General features: G+C 42.4%; 1 pseudogene; it reads right to left on the bottom strand.

Annotated features, from left to right (window-relative positions):
• LOC121551133 overlaps positions 1 to 10,074 on the bottom strand; it is a 100,858-nt pseudogene that overhangs the window by 89,205 nt on the left and 1,579 nt on the right.

The following is a 10,074-nucleotide window of genomic DNA, read 5'->3' on the forward strand; positions in this document are numbered from 1 at the left end:
CTGGAGCATTATGAAGAACTACTCCCTGAGGATTACATTACCTGACTTTTACACTGAAATAAGCACTGTAATTTATACTAACCTTTTTAGATCAGTATGAATGTGCTGTCCGTTAATTTTAACTGAGGTCCTCAGCAGGTTTCCGGTGTAGAAATACAGACTCTGAAACCTGAATAGGTCCCTGTGTTTTAATCAATGGGAGATACCACAGATACAGTACTATTACAATACTAAACAAATACTGTAACACACCATTACTATTACTGCTTTATTAAAAAAATATGTTTTATATTAAAACTTCCCTAACAATACTTCCAATACAGTCGATAATACTAATACAACTACTGACACTAATACCATTGCTACTAGTTGACAATAACAACAAAATAGAAACCTATTTGAACTGTGACGAGTGTTTCAGGATTACAATTTGACTCCTAATGGGTTCTCCTGTAACGCTTTAATTCACTACCTATGCGATATCAATTCCATTATAATCTCATTAAACTACTGCACACTGAGGTGATTTCAAATGAATGTGAAACAGCCAACCGTACACTCCTTCCTAATTGAGCAATAATTTTAACTCATTATTATTGCCCATTATTAAATTAATGAACTTAATGGACTTATTTTCCAAATTGCAAAGACCCCTGGCAACATGTTTTTAATTCCATTAGCCAACATTTAGGAAGAAATTAGACACACAGAGGTGTGTATGCAATTAGCCTACCGCTGTGTGCCCATCTTATAGTGATTCCATGATGACCACTCTCACCATGCAAGACATGATGTTTCAATCTCCATATAAAAAAATTATAAACACTCCTGTCACTAGGTGTATCATATGTAGCCTACGTCCCGTTAACATTTGACAGTTTTTGAGTAACATTTTCACGAGTGGTTTAGGTGAAATTTGACCTTATAGAAAATACATGAATCATTGATAGCCACCTGACAAATTTGCAGAAAAGAAGAAAGCGAAGTATCTGCATAAATGCTAGAGGGCAATCGATACCCCACCAACCATAAATGACACGTGTTGATATGGTTATTGAATTCTGTATTTAATAAAACCATACTCCTGCGCTCACTGTCAAAATTCCACAGCTCCACTGTCGATAGTGTTAGATGAGAAGAGGGTTGTACAGTGATTTGTGTTCATCACAGCATGAGAAAAAGAACAAGAGAACTGGCCAGTGTGTCAGCACCACATCAATCAGTAATCACATTTCTGTTCTCTCCCCCTCTACACTGAAGGACAAAGGCACCACACAGACTCCTCAAAACCACACAGCGTCCTAACTTATCACATCAACAATTTAACACTCATATTAGATTTGAAGTATCCCCAAACCTAAGACTGTTTTTTTCTCAACAGAAAGTCATCTAAGGGAAGGGGCAGACAAAGAGTTATTATGAGTTATTATAACGTCAACAAATTATAATAATTGTCAAATTATGCTTTGCAATGCAACTCAAATTAATTTAAATACTTTTAAATGTACTGTAACCAATATTGTATAAAAAAGTCATTTACGGTGAACTGCTTCGCTTTTTTGTTTTCTCCAACAACACGATAAAATGCATGTCCTTAAATCCTCAAAGTCTGAGGTTGACATTTGAAACAAACAGCCCATAGGCTAAGAATGGGACCTGGCATTGTAATTTGTTGAAGAAGATAGAATATGCATTTATATTGTAGGAAGTGTCTCAACTTTGTTTACTGTAAACATTGACAGTATCTCTACATCGTAGTGATAAAAAAACAGCTGCATAATTTAAAACATCAGAGACCAAATGCTCCTCTGAGGTACAGAATAACACTACATGATATCCTATGAATATCAATGGGTATAAAAAATTATGCTCCCCTGAGAGACCAGCATTGTATTCAATAGTAAACCACTAGTTATAACTCATATAGATTTCAAACTGTCTCAATGCCTCTGTTTCCCCCCTGCATTTTGCTGCAGCCCAATGCAAAAGCAGCCGAAATGTCAGACCCACAGTACACTAAAGGGCTTTCCAGTAGTTTCTGTACACAACCCATGCCATTAAGAATGGGGTCTGAATGAGAGAGCAGAAAGAGTCGACCTCGTGCAACCTAGGGGCTAAGGTAACTACACTTACACTACAGTATTCACTGCTCATTTGGAAGTCTTTAGTTGTCAACATAATCTATTTTTAGACCAAGTCAAGTCTTATTGGGTGCAGGTCGTAAAATATTTAACCAGTATAGAGATCTGGCAAGCCATTGGTTTAAAAAGAAACACTGCTTTCAGACTAGGCTTCTATATATCTATTCAGAGAGAACCAGTGGTGATTTGTCTGCTCAGTAAAAATAATAGAGCAACCAAAGATTTGGCAAAACCGTTAAAGTGATTTGGTGGGATTGCCAGTTGAACCATAAAGTGCAATGAAAAATGACAAGCACAGTTTAAACTGTGTGACTGCCTTTATACTATTCCGAAACATGTATACACTTATATATTTTGGGGCAAAAAAATAGCTGTGTCTACAGCGTCACATTATACAGCATTTCAATGAGAATTATTTATCAGCTGAACCTCAGTCATATTTATGGGTTCCTCTGCACAGATGAACAGAGCCACCTCCACACTACTGAATATTTCTCTTTCTACTCTACTTTAACGGGGGCTTTGGCCAGCACACATCAAGGCTGTTGGGCATATGAAAAGACAATGGCCACTGGTGCAGGCTGCTGGGTCACTTCATGGGCAGAATGGACACATATGATATCCCAATCGTATCACACATGTAATTACATGTGACTATGTGATTTACAAAACACATAAAGACAAACACACACATATTGTGCACGCGTGATTTCAATTTGATTTGTGTTTGTTTGTCTTTATGTGTTCTGTAAGACACACACACACACACACTATCCCCCTTTTAAATTCTCTCCAATTCACTGCCATATATACAGTGGGGTGTCACGATCGTCGACAGATGAAGTGGACCAAGGCGCAGCGTGATACTCTTCTTTAATTAGTACACACCGAAAAAACTCCGCGATACGTGAAGTCCTAGGTTATACACAAAACCCCTACACAAATCCCACAACTACATGCCACTAGGCTGCCTAAGTATGGTCCCCAATCAATACAGCTGTCTCTGATTAACCATTTCCCTAGCCAACATAGATATCAGCGATCTAAAAAAACATAAAAATTAACAAACTCCACACCCTGCTCACATTTAAATTCCCCCGAGCCAGGGCGTGACATGGGGAAACAAGTATTTGATACACTGCCGATTTTGCAGGTTTTCCTACTTACAAAGCATGTAGGGTTTTAAAACAAAAATCCAAAAATCCATTGTATGATTTTTAATAATTCATTTGCATTTTATTGCATGACATAAGTATTTGATCACCTACCTACCAGTAAAATTCCGGCTCTCACAGACCTGTTAGTTTTTTCTTTAAGAAGCCCTCCTGTTCTCCACTCATTACCTGTATTAACTGCACCTGTTTGAACTCGTTACCTGTATAAAAACACCTGTCCACACACTCAATCAAACAGACTCCAACCTCTCCACAATGGCCAAGACCAGAGAGCTGTGTAAGGACATCAGGGATAAAATTGTAGACCTGCACAAGGCTGGGATGGGCTACAGGATCAATAGGCAAGCAGCTTGGTGAAAGGCAACAACTGTTGGCGCAATTATTGGAAAATGGAAGGTTCAAATCGGTCCAATCACCCTCGGTCTGGGGCTCCATGCAAGATCTCACCTCGTGGGGGGCGTCAATGATCATGAGGAAGGGTGAGGGATCAGCCCAAACTCCACAGCAGACCTGGTCAATGACTGAAGAGACTGGGACCACAGTCTCAAAAAAAACCATTATAACACACTACCCATCATGATTAATCCTGCAGCGCACGCAGGTCCCTGCTTAAGCCAGCGCATGTCCGGCCCGTCTGGTTTCCAATGACCATCTGATATCCAGAGGGGAATGGGAATCATGTGGTCTATAACAAAAATAGAGCTTTTTGGTCTAAACTCCACTCGCCGTGTTTGGAGGAAAAGAAGGATGGTAAACCCCAAAACACCATCCCAACCGTAAGCATGGAGTTGGAAACATCATTCTTTGGGATGCTTTTCTGCAAAGGGGACGGGCCACTAACCTATTGAGGGGAGATGGATGGGGCCATTTCCGAGATCTTGGCCAACAACCTCCTTCCCTCAGTAAGGCATTGAAATGAGTCGTGGCTGGGTCTTCTAGCATACAATACCCAACACACAGCCAGGGCAACTGAGGTGGCTCCTAAGAAGCATCTCTCCTGTGCCTACAGTCTCCGGACCTGACGAATAAAATCTTTGGAGGGAGCTGAAAGTCCGTATTGCCCAGCGCCAGCCCCGAAACCCTGAAGGATCTGGAAGGTCTGTATGGAGGAGTGGCCAAAATCCCTGCTGCAGTGTGTACAAACCTGTCAAAACTACAGAAACTATATCTCTTATTCAAACAAAGGTTTCTGTACCAACTATTAAGTTCTGCTTTTCTGATTATCAAATACTTATGTCATGCAATAAAATGCAAATGAATTACTTAAAAATCATACAATGTGATTTTCTGGATTTTTGTTTTAGATTCCGTCTCTCACTTGAGTTACCTATATAAAAATACAACCTCTACATGCTTTTAAGTAGGAAAACCTGCAAAATCGGCAGTGTATCAAATACTTGTTCTCCCCACTGTATATAGAGTATAGAGTCCAATACTGACATGGGGTGAAATGAAGTATCTGTCCTCATTATCCAGGGCCTGTGTGTGCCTGACCTGAAGAGAGGGGGGGTGGGGGGGGTGAGGGGGTAGGCCCGGGGCATGGCCAGAGGAGGCAGGCTGAGAGAGTAAAGAGCCATCCACTGAGACTTATAAAGTCCCAACTACAATTTACAGGGAATGCTGAAATAGTAGTGGCCACTGGCGGGTCATGCTGTCGAAGGCACTCTTTTATTTGCTTCATTCCCTTTGACACCGCCTCTCGATTAGGGTCATAAATCCCTTGAAATCGGTCAATAACCTATAACACTAATGCCACTCTCCTGACATAAATTTTACTGCCTGGGTGCCACACTGTTTCTTAACCCTTTGCACGTGGCAGAGGATTTTATACTGGCCTGGATTGATTGAGAAGAGTATATAACAAGCTTTATATAGTGTGTTTGTGCTTCTATATAAAATAACATGAATATGGAGAGGGTCAAGACAGGAGAATATTCTGTTCAATAGCTTGTTTTATTGGATGTTCTCTAATATGTAAAGTTAGCAGGATATCACAGACGTAAGATAACCCTCAAGCAACTGGTAACTCTAAGTCTGCATATTATTTTGTTTGAATTTTATCAGTACATAACCTGATAATTCTATTTGAATTAGTGTATATGAAAGAGTGGAAACACCACCCAAATAACATATTTTTTTCGGGCCGAGAGAAGGGGGAGAAGTGAAGTGAATTCCTTATCATGCGTGGCAAGTTGCCAGTGGATATGTTTTTGCCATTCTCACTGGGGCCTCTCCTCCAATCGTTTTTGTGTGTGGGAACTGACACTTCAGGGCATATCCATGCCACAGACGTGTTAGTGATGTGCATGCCTTCTGTTCCAACACTGGTGGCAGGATGAAGAATCGCCATATGAGACATACTCATGGAATTACCCAAAGTGCAACAGGGAAAAACAAGAGGAATTTATGAGGCACATGCGCTACTCGAACGAATTGTATGTATAAAACATACATTCTGAACACAAACGGAAAGGGATTTCAAAATAAGCTTTATACAGTACCCGTGTGTTCTATGGGGACTTTTTCATGATCAGACAGACTGCGGTAAAGGGTTTAGACTCTGATCAGACAGACTGCGTAAAGGGGTTAGACTCTGATCAGACAGACTGCAGTAAAGGGTTTAGACTCTGACTGTGTCTCGTTTTAAATGACTGAATCCTCTAAATTGCCCAGAAATAAATCCTGTCTCACTCTTAAGTCTAGCTGACACACAGTATGAGCCCAAAGCCTATGAGTTATCTTTCCAATCAGTGTTCAATCATCCATGATGTCTTATCTTATTGATCAGCCTTAAGTATATTGTGTAAGACATCATAAAAGGGGGCAAAATGGTTGAACCTTTGTTCCAGTGTCTCTATAGATCATCTTTTTTTTGTTAAGTTGGTGCCATAAGCCTCCCTCAATATTTCATTCTCCTAGTCCTTGAGCACAGCAAGGGGTGAGCCGATGCTGCAGGTGAAATGGGGGCTGGGCTTTGGCGTCGTGTATTATTCTCCAGAATACGCTGCGAGGTACAATCTAACACATTCGTGTTCATTCACTGACTCAAGGCCAGGAAACTAATGTACAGTATATCATCCTATCTGATGTAATATTACCATGCTAACGTCTTTGCTAGCGTCTAACATATGTGCATTAGCCAGTTTCCATTTTACTACCGAGCTGGCTCCTCTGCTGTTCATTGTTTCCAGGCAGTTGTTAAAGCTGCAGTTCCTCTCTGTCTTTCTCTATCTCAGCCTCGTGAAAAAAAAAGCCCCTTGAACGATCTGGCCTTTAATCACTAAAACAGATTTTATTTTTCCTCTCTCTGGAATGGCTGGAGCTGAACTGACGTGTACCCTCCACAGCACCGAGGCAAAATGGCCGTCCCAGTAACGCCTCACCAGCCCCTGGACAACCTGAGGCATGGCCATCCAATCCCACATCATTAAGGCTAGAGTCCTTTATTGTGTTGGAAGGCATTAAACGGTGCGCTGGCTATAGCCCTGAAGTCACACTCCACTAGGAGAAAACAGCAGAAAAATAACAGCACAGCTGGATAATGACTTTTCCCTGGGAGGCTGACCATGTGTATGAAAGTGTTAATGATAGCAGGTACAATAAGCGAGCGCAAGGCTTTTACTGCGTCCAGATATATTTCCCCCATGTAGGTGTTTTTCTGTAGTTTAAGAAGAGCCCCCCATTCCCCTACTCCCCCCTCTCTTCCTCTCCCTACATCCCTCTCTCCCCTCCATCCTCTTCCTTCTCCAGTATCTAATCTCCTTATCAGCTGTACAGCTAATATCAAAGAGGACTGCGATGTGAAAATCCCTGCGTAAAACCCTGTCGGGTCTAATTACAATTAGCTGGGCTCTAGGACCCATTAGGCCCGAGGGGGAAGAGTGCAAAAGCGCAGAAAATTAAAGCTACTGATCACTAATGATCCCACAGACTAAAGAAATGGGTTCAGATTTGGGATCTCTGAAATGTACCTCGTTTCTTCTTCTTCCTGTTTCTCAGTCTAAAGGCTGATCTCCAGGCCTTCTGCAGTCTTTCAAATGCTCTGAGGGAATGTGCAAGTACGATGTTTCCACAAAGTTTTGGAGGCTGAAAGTTGTTCAACTGTTGGATTAACACAGCCTTTATTGTCTTGATGTTAAATAAGACAAACCATATCCTGCTAAAAACAATGAGAATGTAGACGAGAATAGTTTCTTCGCAAAGCTTTATAGCACACCAAAGTTCATGCCGTTTATAGCATGCCATGACACTAGCCCATGTCTGTGTGCCATGTGAGCAGTAAAATGTGCCTATGAAAGTTAATGAATGGTTATTAACAGCCATTATCCCATGTTACGAGTAACTTCATATTGATTTATGTACCTCACATCTTCACAAGTTCCCTTCAACTGAAGCACTACTAAAATTCACCTTAAAAAGGAAATACCTCTCGTTTGATGATGTAAGCCCCAAGTTCTTCCTGGCGGCTGTGTTTTGGACTATCCGGGGCAGGGAGATAGAAGCGTCCAGAGTTATTAGGGCATCAGTAAGTGTGTGGCGACAGCGACAGTGGCCTGGGATGGGGGGTGGAGGGAGAGGCGACTAGCACCAGCTAATGAAAGCGTCTCAGGGAGTACTAAAGAGTCTACGTGACACTACTCCTAATTCGTCTGTCTGAGGACACAGATCAATTAATACATTAACAAACGATCACAGACACTTCATCTTTGCAATATGAAACCAGCAGCCTGGACTTGCTGCCCAGCCTCCCCCTGTCCTGAATGGCTGATCACTCCTTCCATACACTGCAATCCTCCATGCATCTCAATAGCCTCCGCTAGTCAGACAGATAAAGACCCCAAACAGTAGTTTGTTCTGATTTCTTTTTCAGATTCCTGATAGACTTTTCTTTGCATTCTGACAAAACATAGTAACACTAACTTTTCATAATGTATTCATTAAAATACTGAATCACAAACATTGGGACAGAGTATTCCCAGAGTTTATTTAATTTAATTTATATCTAATACAACCAATCACCTCTTGGCTCAGTAACGTGATGCCTCGCCCCAACACATTAGGCATTGTCTAGAGCCAATCCTTATCCCGAAGTTACGGATCTGACTTGCTGACTTCCCTTACCTACCTTGTTCTAACATGCCAGAGGCTATCCATGGAACCCCATGTTGTTTCAAACACACAAACAACCATTAAAATAGGTGAAACATACTGAAAGATTCAGTGGATTCAGTGGCGGGGACTGGCACTGCCACTACAGTCATTTTGATCATCCTGTTGCAGGAGAACTTTCCTGCAATGCAGGAAATGTAAAACTTGTAGTGTATTTGAGGTCACTTTGACATTTGTGACTTGATTTGCCCTAACAAAAAATTTATCAACCCCTACAAAAATGTCCATGAATTATAATCCACATAATAATTCCCATTTCCTGTTGCTGCAGGATTATTTTCCTGCTATAGCAAACTGGCTCAAATTAAGATCCTACATCTGTAGCATGAGTGAGTGTGTTGGGGGTGTGTTGGGGAAGTCAACAATAAACCAATTCTCCATGCCAGCCAAGGCAGCCATATATCCACTCTGCTCTCCCCCCATTACCAGGCTCTCTGCTCAGCAGCCAGGGCCCTGCCCTGCTCAATTATTCATGGCATTCAGGGGAGGACAGAAACATGCATATTTTCTCCCCTCCTCACCTCCTCTTCTAATGCAAAGGTTTAAACGAGTGGAGAGAATGATATACAGGCCACCCCTCCATTCCTCCATCTCTCCATTCTACCATCTCTCCATTCCTCAATCGTCCATCTCTAGGATTATTCCGGTTTGCTCCACCTCTAGTGACAGAGGTGGAGGTGGTGGTTGGGGTGAGGAGGGCAGTAATTAACACTGACCAGATGGTCTGTTGTCTGTTTGGAGACTTTACTTCTGGGAGGAGGAGGAGATGGCGGTGGGTGTACCCAGGAGTACGCTGCATAACCAGGGCCTGTCTTTGGATACACATTCATCTATATCAGGGGGCAACAGGAAATGTAAGCCAAAGGTAATTGCGCCCGGTAAGAACATCTGCTTGGTGAATAAATATTCTAATGAGGGGAGCTTGCAGGTTCCCCAGACTGATCCAGTGCTGACAGGCCTCCTGAGGGACGACAGAGTAATGCTCAACACCTGCACCTCAAACAGGAGAGAGACGCTCCCTCCCTCCCCTGCCCGTAACTAAATGCTGGGCGACAACAACACACACCACAGCATCGTGTAAATCTTCCCCCTCAGATTAACTGGGTTAGATAAAGATCCAGAAGTACCAGCCGGCCCCTCTGTGCCACACTGTCCTTGCCCAGGCAGGCCACCACACCCCTACCACCCACCACCGCCCAGCACGGCTGAGATGTGGCGATGGAAGAGGAGGGGTAGTTAGGAGAGATTGAGCAGGGTCCGTGGCACACACACACACCTTCAAAGAGGCCTGCTCGCTCAAAGACATGGAGATGGCTTTCCCAATTAGCATCAAACCCCTGTTAGCACGTAGCAATTCACAGGATCACTTAATTGCTTTGACTGCTGGGTACCTGTGTCGGCCAGTTGTACTCTACCTAAACTGCAGTACTATAGAGGAGTAGGGAGTAGGGGAGCAGCTAGGGCTCCACTATATGTCATGTTTTTGATATATAACATTTTTGTATTATTCATGCACTTGGCTGTTGCTTTTATGGAAAATAACAAATAATTCTGTGGCTCAGAATGGACTGGACTGGAGGCTGGTAGAG

This window comes from Coregonus clupeaformis, chromosome 35 (assembly GCF_020615455.1).
Source record: "Coregonus clupeaformis isolate EN_2021a chromosome 35, ASM2061545v1, whole genome shotgun sequence".
Lineage (NCBI taxonomy): Eukaryota > Metazoa > Chordata > Actinopteri > Salmoniformes > Salmonidae > Coregonus > Coregonus clupeaformis.